At 55.2% G+C, this 14220-nt stretch overlaps 1 protein-coding gene across 3 annotated transcripts in view; it reads right to left on the bottom strand.

The window, feature by feature from the left end:
- The window catches only part of ARHGEF17 (Rho guanine nucleotide exchange factor 17), a 58260-nt gene that overhangs the window by 39570 nt on the left and 4470 nt on the right, over positions 1-14220 (bottom strand). The gene's annotated exons all lie outside the window — the stretch shown is intronic.

The raw sequence follows: 14220 nt of genomic DNA on the forward strand, positions 1-14220 counted from the left end.
AAGAGCAGGATTTGAACCTCAGCCACCTGGCTCCAATCTGTTCTAACCATTACACCAACACAGGAGGATACAGGATCAAGTGCAAGCACTCAGGCTGACCCCGACACCCTGGGTGACCTGGCCCTTGCTGACCCACCAGTATCAAATTTCCCTACCTGTATCATACTCTGGCTGCATCGTGCTCTGGCCATAGTAGTTCCTCCAACCCATCACACTCTCTTACACCCTAGGCTTTGGCACGTTGCTGGTCTCTGCCAGGTGCACCCTCCACTATCTTTATGCTTGGCAACTTCCTACTCATCCCACTTTTTCTTTTTTTTTTTTTAACATCTTTATTGGAGTATAATTGCTTTACAATGGTGTGTTAGTTTCTGCTTTATAACAAAGTGAATCAGCTATACATATACATATATTCCCATCATCCCATGTTTTTTGGTGGCCAAAGAAGTGGGAGCATAGGCTACATGGTGGGCCAGGTTATGCTAGTGCCCAGGGCGGGCAAAGCCTGGTTCCTGAGGCCTTGGACTTACCAGGCTCAGAGCTCAGGCTTTCTCCTGCCAACACCTGTTCACACTTCCTTTTACTCACTCTCAATTCTGGGGAAGTCTTCCTGATTCTAACCTAAATTACCTCACCCCAGAGGAGCCAGTGGGACTCCTGGACCTCTAGAGAATTTGCCTCCACCTGTCTCCCGGTGACTGAGTGAGCTGGGCCGGACAGCATGCCCGCTCTGGGAGCATGCCTGGCTACTAGCGCCTACCTTCCACAAAGGGCCTGCACTTTCCCAGGCAGCAGCACTTGGCAATCAGGGTCTTCCCACCATTCTGACAGGTCATCCTCCTAGTCACGTGGGGCCCAGCCCAGCTCTAGAGGCCCCTGGTGGGGACACTGCTTGCTCATAGGAGCCCCAAGGTAGGGTGCTCCATCAGCCTGGCTCCCTCTGGAGACCTGGTCCCCAACAGAGTTTGTCCCTGACCAGGGAGGCTGGCTGGTCTGAACTTCTTTTTTTCTTTTTCTTTTTCGGCTGAACTTCTGAGACTGCAGAGAAACTGAAGGGAGAGGCTTATCCAGCTCTAAACCCTCCACCAGAGCCCCTCTGCCCCAAACAGGAATTCTCTGCCTGAGACTCAGGTGGCTCCATGGAAGTACATGGTGCGGAGATGTGGTCAAGGGGGCAGACACGCTCCCCCACCTTCACTTAAATCAACGAGGTTCCAAGTTGACCTAGTTTATAGCTCAATGTCAAGATTCCTCTACAAGAAAGGGTTCTACTATTTTTAAAAGCTTGGAAATTACTGCCCTGGGATCAAATCCAGACTTTCAGTGCTGGCCTTCCAGACTCCCCAGGAATAACCCAACTTCTTCAGAACCAGGGAGCTTTCATGGTACCCTAGACGCACCAGAGCTTTTCCATCATAGGCCTCTGCCTTCCTGATTCTTTCTGCCTGAAGGCCCTTGACCCCATTTCTGTCTGTCAGGGCCTTGCTCGTTCTTTAAGGCTCTAGCCACTGCCCCACATTAGCTTCCCTCACCCTCCTTCTGATTCTCAGTTCTCAGATGGGGCTTCCTAGGGCAGGAACCCCTTCCTGTTTCTCCTATAGCCCATGTGCTCACCCTGCACGTACAGGCACTAGCGGATGGCAGTGGAATTGAATTTTATAGGTTACCCTGAGCTCTCCAAATGCATTACCAGGCTGATCCCAGAGTTAATTACCCAGGGCTAATTATAAAAGCTAGAGGCAGCTGTGCAGTCAGTTCAGTTATTCCAGCAGCGACAATGAGCACCCCGGTCCTCAGACAAACTGCCAGGCTTTCCCCCTGGAAGTGAGGTTCCGCTCCAGGCAGAAGGTAGGCTGAGGCCCTCTCCCCAGTCACCTGGTTCTGGTGTCCGCTGCCCAGCCCAGCCCCATGTTGGACACTCGGGGGTTTCAGTGCAGGGGCGAACTGCTCTGTTCACATCTCCCCAGATGGATAACACCACTTATATCACTTGTTGACATCTGGCCGCCCATATCTACTACCACTTCATTGTCATTAAACCTTGCTCCAGGCCAAGTATGAGGGGTTCTCAGGCTAGGTCCTCACTTTTGATTATCTGCCCAGATGTTTTTGTCAGTATAGAAGTCTGCTGGGGAGTGTGTGTGTGTGTGTGTGTGCACGTGCGTGTGCACGCCTACATGTTGTGGACCTCAGGCATTGCTCTTGTTGGGGTGGATGGGAGTCTACAGTCAACTTGCCCCACAGCATGGGAACTGTTGGTTTTGCTGTGTCCCTCCTCCAGTCTGCAGGCTCTGCCAGGGCTCCTGTGCATCTCCAGCTGGAGCTCAGAGACCAACACTGGGTGTTTCTTCCTCAGCACCCACGGCCCAGGTCTGGCCACACAGAAGGTGACCTGATGACTGAGGGGAGGGGGCCACAGTGCTGCCTGATAACCAAGAATTAAACTCGTGGAACAGGGCTCACAGCTAGGGGCCCAGAAGGAGACAGGGCAGGAGGCTGGGGGTGGGGGAGGCAGTCTGGGCTGGCTGTGGGTCCGGGCCTCTCTGGGCTCTTTGTCCAAATATGGAAGGTTTTTTTGTCTCCATTTGAGTCACGCCGGCCATGGCCCAAGAGATCTGCTTTCCAGATACTGCAGGCGGGACTGCGCCAGCACTGCCTGGCCTGCACCCCCACCCCCAGCCCTCCTTTTCCTGCCTGTGGCTCAGCTCAGCACCCTTCCAACCTCCTGGGCCAGAGCTTTCTCCACGGCCGAGAGCCCAGCACCTACCTCAGCGGTTCTCCAGCACCAAGAGAAAGGTCCCTGGGCCCACAACGGGAGGAAACATTCCCTCTGCCTGCTCATCACCTACTCTCACTCCCCAAGGGGTACTTCCTATTCAACTGAGCCACTCAACTAATATTTACTGAGCAACTACTATGTGCTAGTTCCAGGGACTAGGACTGTGGACTGTGAATCCTGCGGGATCCCCATGTCCACTCTCTCCTCCTACGTGCCCACCTTGGTGATGGCACCACCCCTCACCCCGGCAGTCCTGAAATCCAGGAGCCTGAGTAACATTCATGGATTCTGGAACCAGACTGTCTGGACTTGGATTCCAACTCTTGGTTAGCTTTCCTAACCTGTGCAAACTACTTCACCATGCTGTGCCTCGGGTTCCTCATCTGTGAAGCAGGGAAACAAGTCCCCCCACAAGGCTGGTTGTGAGGATTAAATGAGTGAACATGTGGAAAGGGCTCAGACTAGTGCCAGGCACACAGGAAGGGCTTTACAAGCTTTGCTACCATGACTGGTGACTCTCCACCCCCTGCGCTATATTCACACAGGTGCTGTGGACTTTCCATCAGCTCCCTCCCTGTTCTCTCTGCATTAGACAAGGTTCTCTCCTGCAACCCTGGAGGGAGGCCGGCCTCGGTTCCAATACCACCTCACTCCTCCTGAGCTCAGTCGTCTGAGCTTGGCACCTCACCCACTCTGGGCCTCAGTGTCTAGGTCCCACCCCCACCCTCAATTGGTACTGGCTTGGAAAGTACCCTTTGCTCATCTGCCTGGTTGCTCGGGCCTGTGATTCCCCAGGGCACAGCCCACAAAGGGCTGGGCACGGGTGGTGGGAAGAGCTCAGAGTAGCCTGGGAACTCCCCAGGGCCACTGCCCGTGTGCCAGGAACAAGAGGGCTTGGCACAGGTGGCGTCACCTGACCAGAACCAAGTACTGGGTCACAGCGTAAACTGGGGGCCACACCCACATCTCCACACCCCAGACTTCTTGAGATCTGTCCACCTCCACAAGCAGAGAGGAGCTGAAATAGCTGTGAGTCCTGCGTAGGGGAGGGGTCCTGACACTCAGGCGAGGATGCCGAGGAGACACTGCCCTATATAGGGCCCTCTTCCTGAGGCCTGGTTCTGGTCAGAGGCCTCCGTCTGCCTCTGTCGGAGGCTGAAAGATACAGTGGGTCAGAGGAGACAAGAGACAGAAGGAGCAAGACAGGGAGGAGGACAGGGTGAACAACAGAGGAGGGAGGAGAAAAGAAAGCAAGGCGCCCACAGTGATGGAAAGGTCTGCTGTGAGTAGAGGAAAGAGGTGGAGGAGGGAGGAGGCCCTCCCAGCCCAGGCCCAGGGTCCAGGTGACGAGGTGGGGCAGGCGGAGGAACGGCTCACCCTGCCCTCCTGCCCTCCTCCTCCTCTTCCAGCCGCTGGGCCAGGCCAGGCCCAGGACTATTTTTAGCTGGGGCTGAATTTAGCTGTTCCCTCGGAAATTCCTCACCCGCCCCAGGCAACGCCCCCGCTGGCCTTGGGGAGAAGCCTGGAAGCTCTGGTCCAGGCAGGAGGGGAGAGGAGGGCCCAGAAGCAGCAAGAAGCTAGAAGGGTACTTAGGGCTCTGACGAGAAAACCAAAGCTCAGGAGCCCCCTGAGCCTCAGGCCCCAAATCTGAATCACTCCTCTCGCTACAGCCTCTGCCCTACTCTCCTCCAGGAAGGCCTCCAAGATTGCAGGGCCACACAACAGCACTTGTCTTGGGGTCTATGGTATAAATATTGTGAGGATACTTTGTCTTCAATTACAAACTACTGTGAGCACTGCTAGCAAGGCTGCCTGCCTGTCCACCTACCAGTTACTCTTCTCCCAACTCCTGAGAACCTGCAGAATCCAGGGCTCTCCTGGGCTCTGCCACATCTGGGACTCCCACTTTACAGATGTGGAAACTGAGGCCAAGTGCCTTGCCTTGGGTCATAGCCAGCCAGGCAGCATGGGCCTGCTCCTTCTCTCTCCCACATGTTCCCTACCCAGGCTGGTCCCAGAAGGGCTGGATTGGGGGTGCAGCCTGGAGCTCTGCTGTTCTCTGGTGACCCCTGACCCCACTGAGAAGCAGGGCACTTCCGCTGGAGCAGGAGGAATGGAAGTTACACAAAAAGCATATGGGGCACAGAGGCAGGGTCCTGAGCTGGCTCAGAGGTCCCTCATCCTTCCAGAAATGCAGAGGAAAGTCCTGCCCTGAGGCAGGGGGATGACTCAGATGACCCTGCATCTTGTCCACTGCCTCATTCTCTAACTCCAATAAGAGAGGTAAGCCCTACTCCCCCTATCCCCATTTTGAATAGGGCCTCTGAGCCTAAATTTTACCTCCAAATTATCTCCCTAGGAAGGTCTTTTCTCTCCATCCCTCCATCACCTGGCTCCCCTAAGCTCAGGCTTCTCTCTCCCCGCTCCCCCCAGTCCAATCATCCCCCATGACCAGAGAATGCTTTTTCATATGCCCACCACACACTGCTCCTCCTCAGCTCTTTATCTTCCATGGCTCCACACCGCCCACGGGACAAAGCCTCGGCAGTTTAACTAGGACTTGAGCCAGTTTAACCTGGCTCCTGTACACACAGCCCCTCCCAGTGTGCTCTGGTCCAACAAGAGACCTCCCTGTCCTCTTGGCCCCAGACATACATCGAGGCTTCTCTTTCCTGGCTGGCTCAGCCCAATTCTCTAAAATGCCGAGTGACCCATGTCCCCTCCCGTCTCAAGAACTCCCAGTGGCTCCTTAAACCCGGCTCTGAGGTGCACGGGCAGATTGCTGGGCCTGGTCCACTACTGCGTGGCCTTGGGCAAGACCTCTTCCCTCGCTGGGCCTTCATTTCCCCTCTGAATAATGAAGGGGTGAGGGGTGGTTAGAAGACACGCTGGTTTCTAAGGGTCTTTTCGGGTGGACCATCCCGGCATTCAAGGCCCTGCCCCTCTTCTTCCTTTTCCTGCCTCCTGGCCTGCCAAGAAGTTGGACATCTCACCACCAGGACCCACGCCAGGGAGACAAGGAGAGACAGAGGGGGACAGTGAGGAACCAGGAGCAAGACCACAGTGACACAGGCAGCCAAGAAAGATGGAGCCAGTAGGATTTTTTGGGGGGAGGGGGGTCCCTTCCCATCCTTCTGCCCCTTCCCTTCACATCTGCTCCTTGACCTCCAGTGCCCTGTCCTGGGAAAGGACTGGATGTTTGTCCAAGGGGGCTTGGGGGAGGGGTCTCAGCAGTCCCAGGAGGCCAGGCTATGGGGCTGGCTGGCAGCCAGGACCCCAGTCCTCCCTCCCTCCTGCTCCATGCTGCTGGGGAGCAGGGCCTGCTCACCCCCTGGGAACCAATAAACAGGAAACAGACACCAACCTGGTGCTTGCTCCCTCAGCCTGGCCCCCACCATCACAGTCCCCCAACTGCCCTCCCATTGGCCCAGGACCTGCCCCGCCTCTCCCCAGCCCCAGAATCTCAGAATCAAGAAGTAATAATCTCAAATGAACGAACAAATCAAGTTAAGAGGAAGCCTTCTGGAAAAAAACTCAGACTCCTTCATCTTGAAACCACGAGATTCTACACTCTGAACTGGCAATCTCAAAAGCACACATTTTAAAGTGGCCACAGTTCTGAGAGCTTCCAGACCTGGGGTCATGGGCTGAGGGTTCCATAAGTTTCTCTTTGGCCCTCACGGTAACTCCTTAGCATCCTCACTTTGCAGAGCAGGAAACTGAGGCTCAGAGCTGAGGTGCAATGACTTGTCAGATACCACCCAGCTGTGAGCCAGAGTCAGGTCTGAGATGTCAACCCTTATCAGTCTGACCCCAAAGCCCAGGGCACACACACCTCAGACTCCCTGCCTTAGCGGGGTTCTCAGCCCAGAATGGGAAGCAGAGGGGACTGAGACCCACTCCACAGGCTGGTTCCAATGGGTCTGGGGCTTTGACTCTGCTCTGCTCGCAGGTTGGGGCTGGTGGTAACAAAATGGGAGGGGAGCTGGAGAGAGGAACAAGGTCAGTGGGCATTTGACTCCACTTCACTGCCCAGTCCCTCTCCCTCCGCCCAACTCCAAAGGCCCAGGCTGCTGGGCCACCAACCCTACAGATGTAGCCAGGACCCCACCAGCCCTCCTGTCCAGAGCTTTGTCCTGCTTCATGGCTGGAAAGAGATAACGAGACTATGAGCAACTTGGAATCAATTTCTCTTAGAATCTTAGAATCCTAACATCTTAGCATCTTAGTCATGGGGGAGGAACTAACATTTCTTGAGGAAACCCTCTTGGCATTATTTCATTTAATCTTGACAGTAATCCTTGGCCGAGTCAAGGGGTAATGCACCCATTTTATGGATTCAGAGGGGTCTGTAAATGGTTGCCCTGGGTCCCAAAGCCAGCCTGAGAAGAGAAGGGACGCGGACCATGCTCCTTACCCTCCACGCGCCATCCTTCAGGTGCCACTTCCTGGGCAGCACCTCGGCCCCTCAGGGCATGAAGGGACCTGACAGGCCCTCTGGTCCAACCCAGCACCAGGGTCGCCGATCCCCAACATGGAGCCCCCAGCACATGGGAATAGGGAGCTCCTCGCCATCTGCCCCGAGTCAGCCCGGGCCAGCCCAGCAGAGATGTGATTCCCACCCCCACCCTAGATCCCCCTCTTCTCTCTTTGCCCTGGCTCTAAACTCTCCTGCCAACTGCTCTTCTTGGGAGCTGCTTTATCCCAATTTTTAGCCAGCCACCCTAGAAGCCAAGCCCATCCACAGGGGACCCACTGGCTCTTCTGTCCCTCTCCCACCAGAGCAGGGCTCGGCTACCCTCTGGACCCCACCCACATCAGAGGGCTAAGACCCTTGCTGAGAACTCCTGACAAGCAGGGATGATGTCCAAGCTTTCCCTGTGTGTCCCTATTGCCCATTAAGGGGCTCAACAATTGCTGAATGAATGAAAAAATGACAAATGATCAGGGAAAGAAATGAATGCAGGATAAAAGCAGTGGGCCTGTGTCCACCAGCTCTACCCTGTGCTAGCACCTACCGTGGGCTCTGGTTTCCAGGAGCCAACAGCCTGACCCCTCTGCTCACCTGTCACAGGCAGAATAATGGCCCCCAAAGACTTCCACATCCTAATAAACCTGTGAATATGTTATCCTACATGGCAAAAAGGACTTTGCAGATGTGAGTACAGATTTTGAGATGGGAAGATTATCCTGGATGATTCAAGTGGGCCTAGAGTAATCACAAGGGTCCTTATAAAAGGGAGGCAGGAGGTTTGGTTTAGAGTGAGAGAGAGATCTGAAGATGTATACTGCCGGCTTTGAGAATGGAGGAAGGGGCCAGGGGCCAAGAAGAACCAGCAGCCACCAGACCTGGAAAAGGCAAGGAAACAGGTTTTTCCCTAAAACCTCCAGAAGGAATGCAGCCCTGCTAACATCTTAATTTTATCCCAGTGAAACCCATTTTTTCTGACCTCCAGCACTGTAAGATAACATTTGTATTAGGTCACTAAGCATTAGTAATTTGCTACAGCAGCAACAGGAAACTAATACACCACCTATCTGCCAGCCTAGACGCTGGTATTAGCTCGTGTGCCTCCCACCTCAGGTACCTCTGGAGACTCCCCTCTCCCTCTCTCCCTGCCCAGGGAGTGTCTCAGAGCCCCGTGACTTCTCCAAGCCCCAGAGGAAGTGTTAACATCCCAGCAGCGGCAGCATCAACACTTCTGTGCACAGGTTCCAGAGTGAGCCCCACAGCTCCCAAGTGTGGGGAGAGGCCCCCCTCTATGTGTGTGGAGGGGTGCAGAGCAGCAGCTGGTTGTAAGGAAAAGGGCCCTGGGGGCCAGGCCTGGGTGAGTCCCAGCCCCACTCTGAGCCTCAGTCTCCTCAGCGGCCTAAGGGGGCTGTGAGCCCCCCACCGGCACTTCAGTCTACAAGTTGGGATCCTACTAAGGACAGCTGTTGCCTCTGCCAGCAGGAGAGGAGGTTTTTCCTGGTGCCCAAGAACATGGAGGAATCCATGGCTCTGAGAGGGGAAGGGTCTTACTTAAGGCCACACAGCAGGAAAATGGAGAGGCTAAGGCTGGAACCCACGTCTCCTGACCCCTAGTGCAGACCTCCATGTGTCATACCAAGTCATCCCTTGTGAGCCCCATAGCTACTGGAGGGGGGCTCAGATATCCTGGCTGGGGCCCTAGGCCCCTGCATGTCATGGGCTGGGGCTCACTCACAGCTCAGAGCGTGGCAGCCTGGCAGTCTTCCTCTGCCTCTGTCCACCCCTGGAATGCCTCAGAGGCCTGGGGGTGGGTAATGGCGGGGGGGTTGCATGAAGGATCAACTCCCATGGGGGGGGCATGTCTCTAATAAGCTCCTGCTTCCCAAGGGACCCAGGGCCCCCATTTCAGGGCCTGCCAGCAAGGCGCCAGGCTGCCTGGGCACATTTCCCAATAAGTACGCCAGAGCTGTGAGCCTTTCTGGGAAACATAGGCTCCCCCTTCCCCCACCCTATTACCAGCATCCCTGCCAACTCTGCTCAGTGGGAACTCTGCGGGGCCAATGTATGGTCTAGGAGTTAGGACACCTTGGGCCAAATTCCATACTTGAGACATAGGGCCTTGGGCAAGCCTCTGTCCCCTCTGGGCCTGCTTCATCCATATACTGGGATGCCCACCTAGCTAGAGGACCAGATGGGAGGGACAGGGCTGCCTTTGGGTGGTGTGAGCTCCCTGTCTCAGGTAACATGCAAGCTGGAGCTGACAGGTGTCACAGTGGCTGTGGAGGAGACACCAGTGGGATAAGGCACTGTCACTTGCCTCACTGGGGCCCTGGGAACCTCCATCCTCCTAGCCTTTGAGTCACACCAACAGAGGTCTGCAGGGGGCAGCTAGTGCAGCGTACAGCTCCAGTCTACCCTGGGGGTTTTGTCAATCTCCCCTCCTCACTCTGAGTGACCCATCACACACTGCCCAGGCATAGGAGCTGTAGGAGCTCTTTGTTCACCTTGAATGCTGGAGTCCAGGCCCTCACAAAGCCCTCTGGGCTGCAGCAGAAACCCACCACCCTACTGCCTCTGCCCCAGCCCAAGCCACCATCATCTCTTGTCCAGATTATTCCAGTGGCCTCCTGATCAGCCTCCCTGATCCACCCACCACGGCCTCTGCAATCTACCCCCACAGAGTAGCCAGAGCAGACTTGTGAAAGCCTAAGTCAGATTAGGTCACTGCTCTACTCAGAACCTTCCAACAGTGCCTGCCCCATCTCACCTCAAGTAAACATGGAAGACCCCCTATTGGTCTATGAAATCTACCTCATCTGGCCCCAACCCATTTCCACCCTCCCTTAATTCTGACCTCATCTCCTACTTAACTCCATCCACACAGTCCTCTTGACTTCTATCTCAAGGCCTTTGTACTTGCTGTTCCTCTCTTCACCTCACAGATAGCCACCTGTCTTGCTCCCTCCAGGCCTCTGGTCCAATCTCACCTCCTCAGAGAGACTTTCTCAGATCTCTTAATCTAATACAGTACCCCCTCCCTGTCATTCTCTACTCCCTTATCCTGGTTTCTTTTGCTCCCCAGCCCCCATCTCTCCCTGTAGCACAATGTATCCATTTACAGACAGGTCTCCTCACTAGTCTGGAAGCTCCATGAGGTCAGGCCTTTGTTTTGCTTGCTGTTGTATCCCAGGGCCTCAGAGAGTGCCTGAGTGTCTAGGGGTTCAGTAAGTATTTGCTAAATGGATGAATGCATTGCCTTATCAAGGCCCACCCAAGTCTCTGAAACAAACTCCTAGGGCACACAACTTAACATATTATTTCCCACCTACCAGCCTCTGCCCATGCTGTGCCCTCCCCCTAGAACCCCTCCCTCTCTTCTCTGGATATTCAAATTCTCCCAGTTTTCAAAGCCAAGCTCCAGACAGAGGCTCCTTCAGGAAGCCTCTCCTGCCAGCCCCCAGGCCACTCCCTCAACATCCTACAGCCCCTTCCAGGCTGCTACTAGATCCTGAATTCTCTGAGTGTTTCGGCTCCCCAGGCAGCCTGGGGATGCCTCCACCCCACTGCGGGGCAGCATGTGTAGCCTGAAAGAGATGGGCGGGAAGGAAGCAGGAGGGGCAAGTTCCTACACTAGGAGCCCCCTGGGGACAGGATTAGCAGCAGCCTCCCAGCCTCCCAAACCCAGCTGGTCCTGGAAATGTGGGGCTGGAAAATGTCAGACTCAACTCTGGTCCATCCCCCAACTCTTCCCTGTGGTGAAGGAAGGACGACCCATTCCTGGGCCACACTCCCCCAACAGCCCAGGGCGCTTAGGAAGGAGAGGGTGGGGGCAGGGAATAAACAGAGGAAAGGGACAGCCCTGTGCCTGTCCTCCCCCTCCCGCCCTCCTCCTGCTGGGTGACAAGACATTTAATTATAGATATTTGGTACCACTCAGAATTCTAAATGTCCTAATCGCCTCCTCTCCCAGAACCAGTTTCCATGGAAAAATCATAGCAAAGAGCCAAAGAGGGAAAGGAGAGAATCCCCACCCCTGTGGGTTCCCTGCCAAGGAGACAGAGTGAAGAAAGGTGACAAAGAGAGATGCAGCCTGGCGTTCCTCTGCAAGGCAAGGAGCTGGCTGGGCAAGCTGGGGATGGGAGCCATGTCTGCTGGGGGCAGGGGGCGGGGGCAAGGTCAGGGTGGTGCATGGACCTGGCTGTGCCCTGCCATACTATGGGACCTTAAAGTCGGCATTCTCCTTTCTGAGTCTTGAAGTTCTTCCCACCGCAAACATGGGCTCCAGTGAATTAAATAACTACCATGAAAGTGTTCAGACAGGGGTGTGCAGGTGATGCCCCCAATGCCCCCTGACCCTGCCCCATTACTCAGATGGTAGGCCAATTCCACCAAGAAACAGGGACCCTTCGGGCCTCTTCGCCTCTAAGACAATGACATTCTAGGATTCAGTCTGCAATTCTGACTGAATCTGAGAATCTGAGTCTGCAGTTCTAAGAATTCAGCCTTGTGAGGTTCTCACAGCTTTCATTTTTGAAGAATGAAACATTCAGAGTGTCTGGCATATAGTAAGCACTTAATAAACGTTAGCCACTCTTACTGCTATTTCAATATGCTAAAGTTCTCTGAGTCCATCCATCTGATTCTGAGACATAAGTCACTTCCTATTTCTGGACTAGAGGTGTCACTTCTGTCAAACAGGTATCAGGTACCTGAGGGCAGAAGGTTAGATCATGAGACTGTACTTTAGGGCAGGATGGGAAGCCTTGGGATGAAGAGTCGCTGATCATCCAGGCGACTGTGGGCCTAAGTGGAAATGACAAGGGCTGTGGGAGGGAGCAGGGCAGGGAGGCTCCACAACTGGGCCTCCTCGCCCTAGCACATCCGTTCACGGAAAGCGAACATGAGTTATCCCTCACTCCCTGGGCTCCTAGGTTCTTACAGCTGATGCATAGAGCTGCCTTTCTCTCCCTTCCAGCCACACCCCGACTCCTCCTGTTTCCCTTGACCACCCTGCAGGCTGAGTCTCTCCTACAGAGTTTCAATGACCAGGCAAAGACCACCCACTGTACAGATGGGAAAACCGAGGCCCAAGATGACTCTGTCCAGGTCTCAGAGCAAGTCAGAGGCTAAGCCAGGTCTGGAACCAGGCTTCCTGCTCCCAACAGAGAGGCAGCACCACACAGAGGGCAAATACAGATTTTGGGGTGGGACAGACCTGACTTTGAGGGACTTCCTGCAGCCCAGGGGTGGGTCAGGGACCCCCTCTGTCCCCGGGGCCTCTCCTGCCAGCCCCCTGGCTGGGCTCACACTGGTTTCTGCCTCATCAGCAAAGCGTGACAGACTCTTCCCTTCTTATTCTGGAGCCCACACCACACCATCTCCACCCACAGGCCAGGGAGCGTGACTGGAGCCCTGGGCCCGAAACAAGGGAACATTGTCTCCTCCGTGAAGGCCAGAAGGAGGGCTGGACAGCTGTTCCCCATCCTCCTGGAGCCAGAAAGAAAGGGACAGCAGGAGGGATTCAGGCTAGCAGAAGGAAGAACTTCCAGGCTTTATGAGTGGGTGGGGAATTAGGGGATGGTGAATCTCTTCTGAGCTGACTGAAGTCCACCAGGTTATACTGAGGCCCAGAATGCCCAGCCCTGTGCTCAGAAATCAGTAGGGGGCAGGGAGGAGGGGCCAAGGCTGCTCACTGAGAAGCAGCTGAGGCAGTGGACCTTGTTTTTTTTCCTCTCCTGTCCCCAGGGAGGGCATGATCACACCATCCACTCACAGTACACAAGCCTGCCAGGCAGAGACCATTAACCCCATTTTACAGAAGGGGAAGGTGAGGCATAAAGCAGGGATGTGACTGATCCTAGGCCACACAAGGATCTGGAGCCAGGGCTCAAACCCTGCTCTTTCAATGACAGACTCACCAGTTCTCTCCCCTAAGGAGTAAGAGGGGATAGCGAGCTGGGCCTGGAGAGATAGGAGGACTGGAGTGAGCAAAGGCTTGGAGGCTGGAGAGAGCCTCCACTGAGGGCAGGGAGAAACCTGTGTTATGGGCAGATATGTCCCACCTCACACTCCCTAGGGGCAGCTGGGGTGGGGGGCTGAGATCCCTGTCCCACGTGATCCCTGAGGATCACGTGGGACAGGGAGACGATGTGATGAGAGTAGACCAGGAGCCAATTCTGCAAAAACTCCCACCTCCTCTCTGGGTCTCAATGCCTCTTCTTAGTAAGGAACAGTCCCCCTCCCCCCAGTCTCCCCGAGTCCCTTGGTTCACCCCTGCTCTCTCCCAGAGGAGATAATTATATGGGAAAAGCACCTGGGGATGGGGCCCCTGGCAGGAGCTGCCCCTGCTGTCACCCTCCCCCACCCCCATGTTCCAAAGACAACTGGCACTGGAGTTAGGGGCACCTGAGCTGCCCTACTAGGATCTCAGAAAGAAGGACAGGTCCAAAATGTCCCCTCTCCCCACTCCCTGCCTACTGACTCTGCAGCCTCTGTGAGAGACACCAGAGCCAGGACAGGGGAACTAGAGACAGCAGAGAGAAACAAAGAGAGAGAGAGTTTAGAGGGGCCGTGAGAGCACTGAGAACCGGCAGTAACCAAAGTAGTCCAGGGTTTAGGGTTTCCAGGCTCCTCACTCTGGCAGGGAACACAGTGGGAGCACAGGCCATGGCTGAAATAACCCCAGGCCATCTCCACTCTAAGCCCAAAACCCAGAGCCTCAAATCTAGCTTCCAGCTGGGATGCCACGGCACCACACTGCCTAGAACCCATCTGAACCCACAGCCCAAACTCCAGGGACAGCTGAAGCCAGAAAGAAGAAGTGGAGGCCTCAGGGAGAGTGAGTCCCCCGGGGCCTGGGGTCTGACAGGGGAAGGAGGAAGCATCTCAGAGTCACCAGGAAGGGGGTGGGGTGGGAAGAAGATGCAAGCCAGCAGGATGGGGGACCAGCGCCCCCATCCTGACCCAGAAA

Source organism: Balaenoptera physalus (genome assembly GCF_965194825.1).
Source record: "Balaenoptera physalus genome assembly, chromosome: 10".
In the NCBI taxonomy this organism is placed as follows: Eukaryota; Metazoa; Chordata; class Mammalia; order Artiodactyla; family Balaenopteridae; genus Balaenoptera; species Balaenoptera physalus.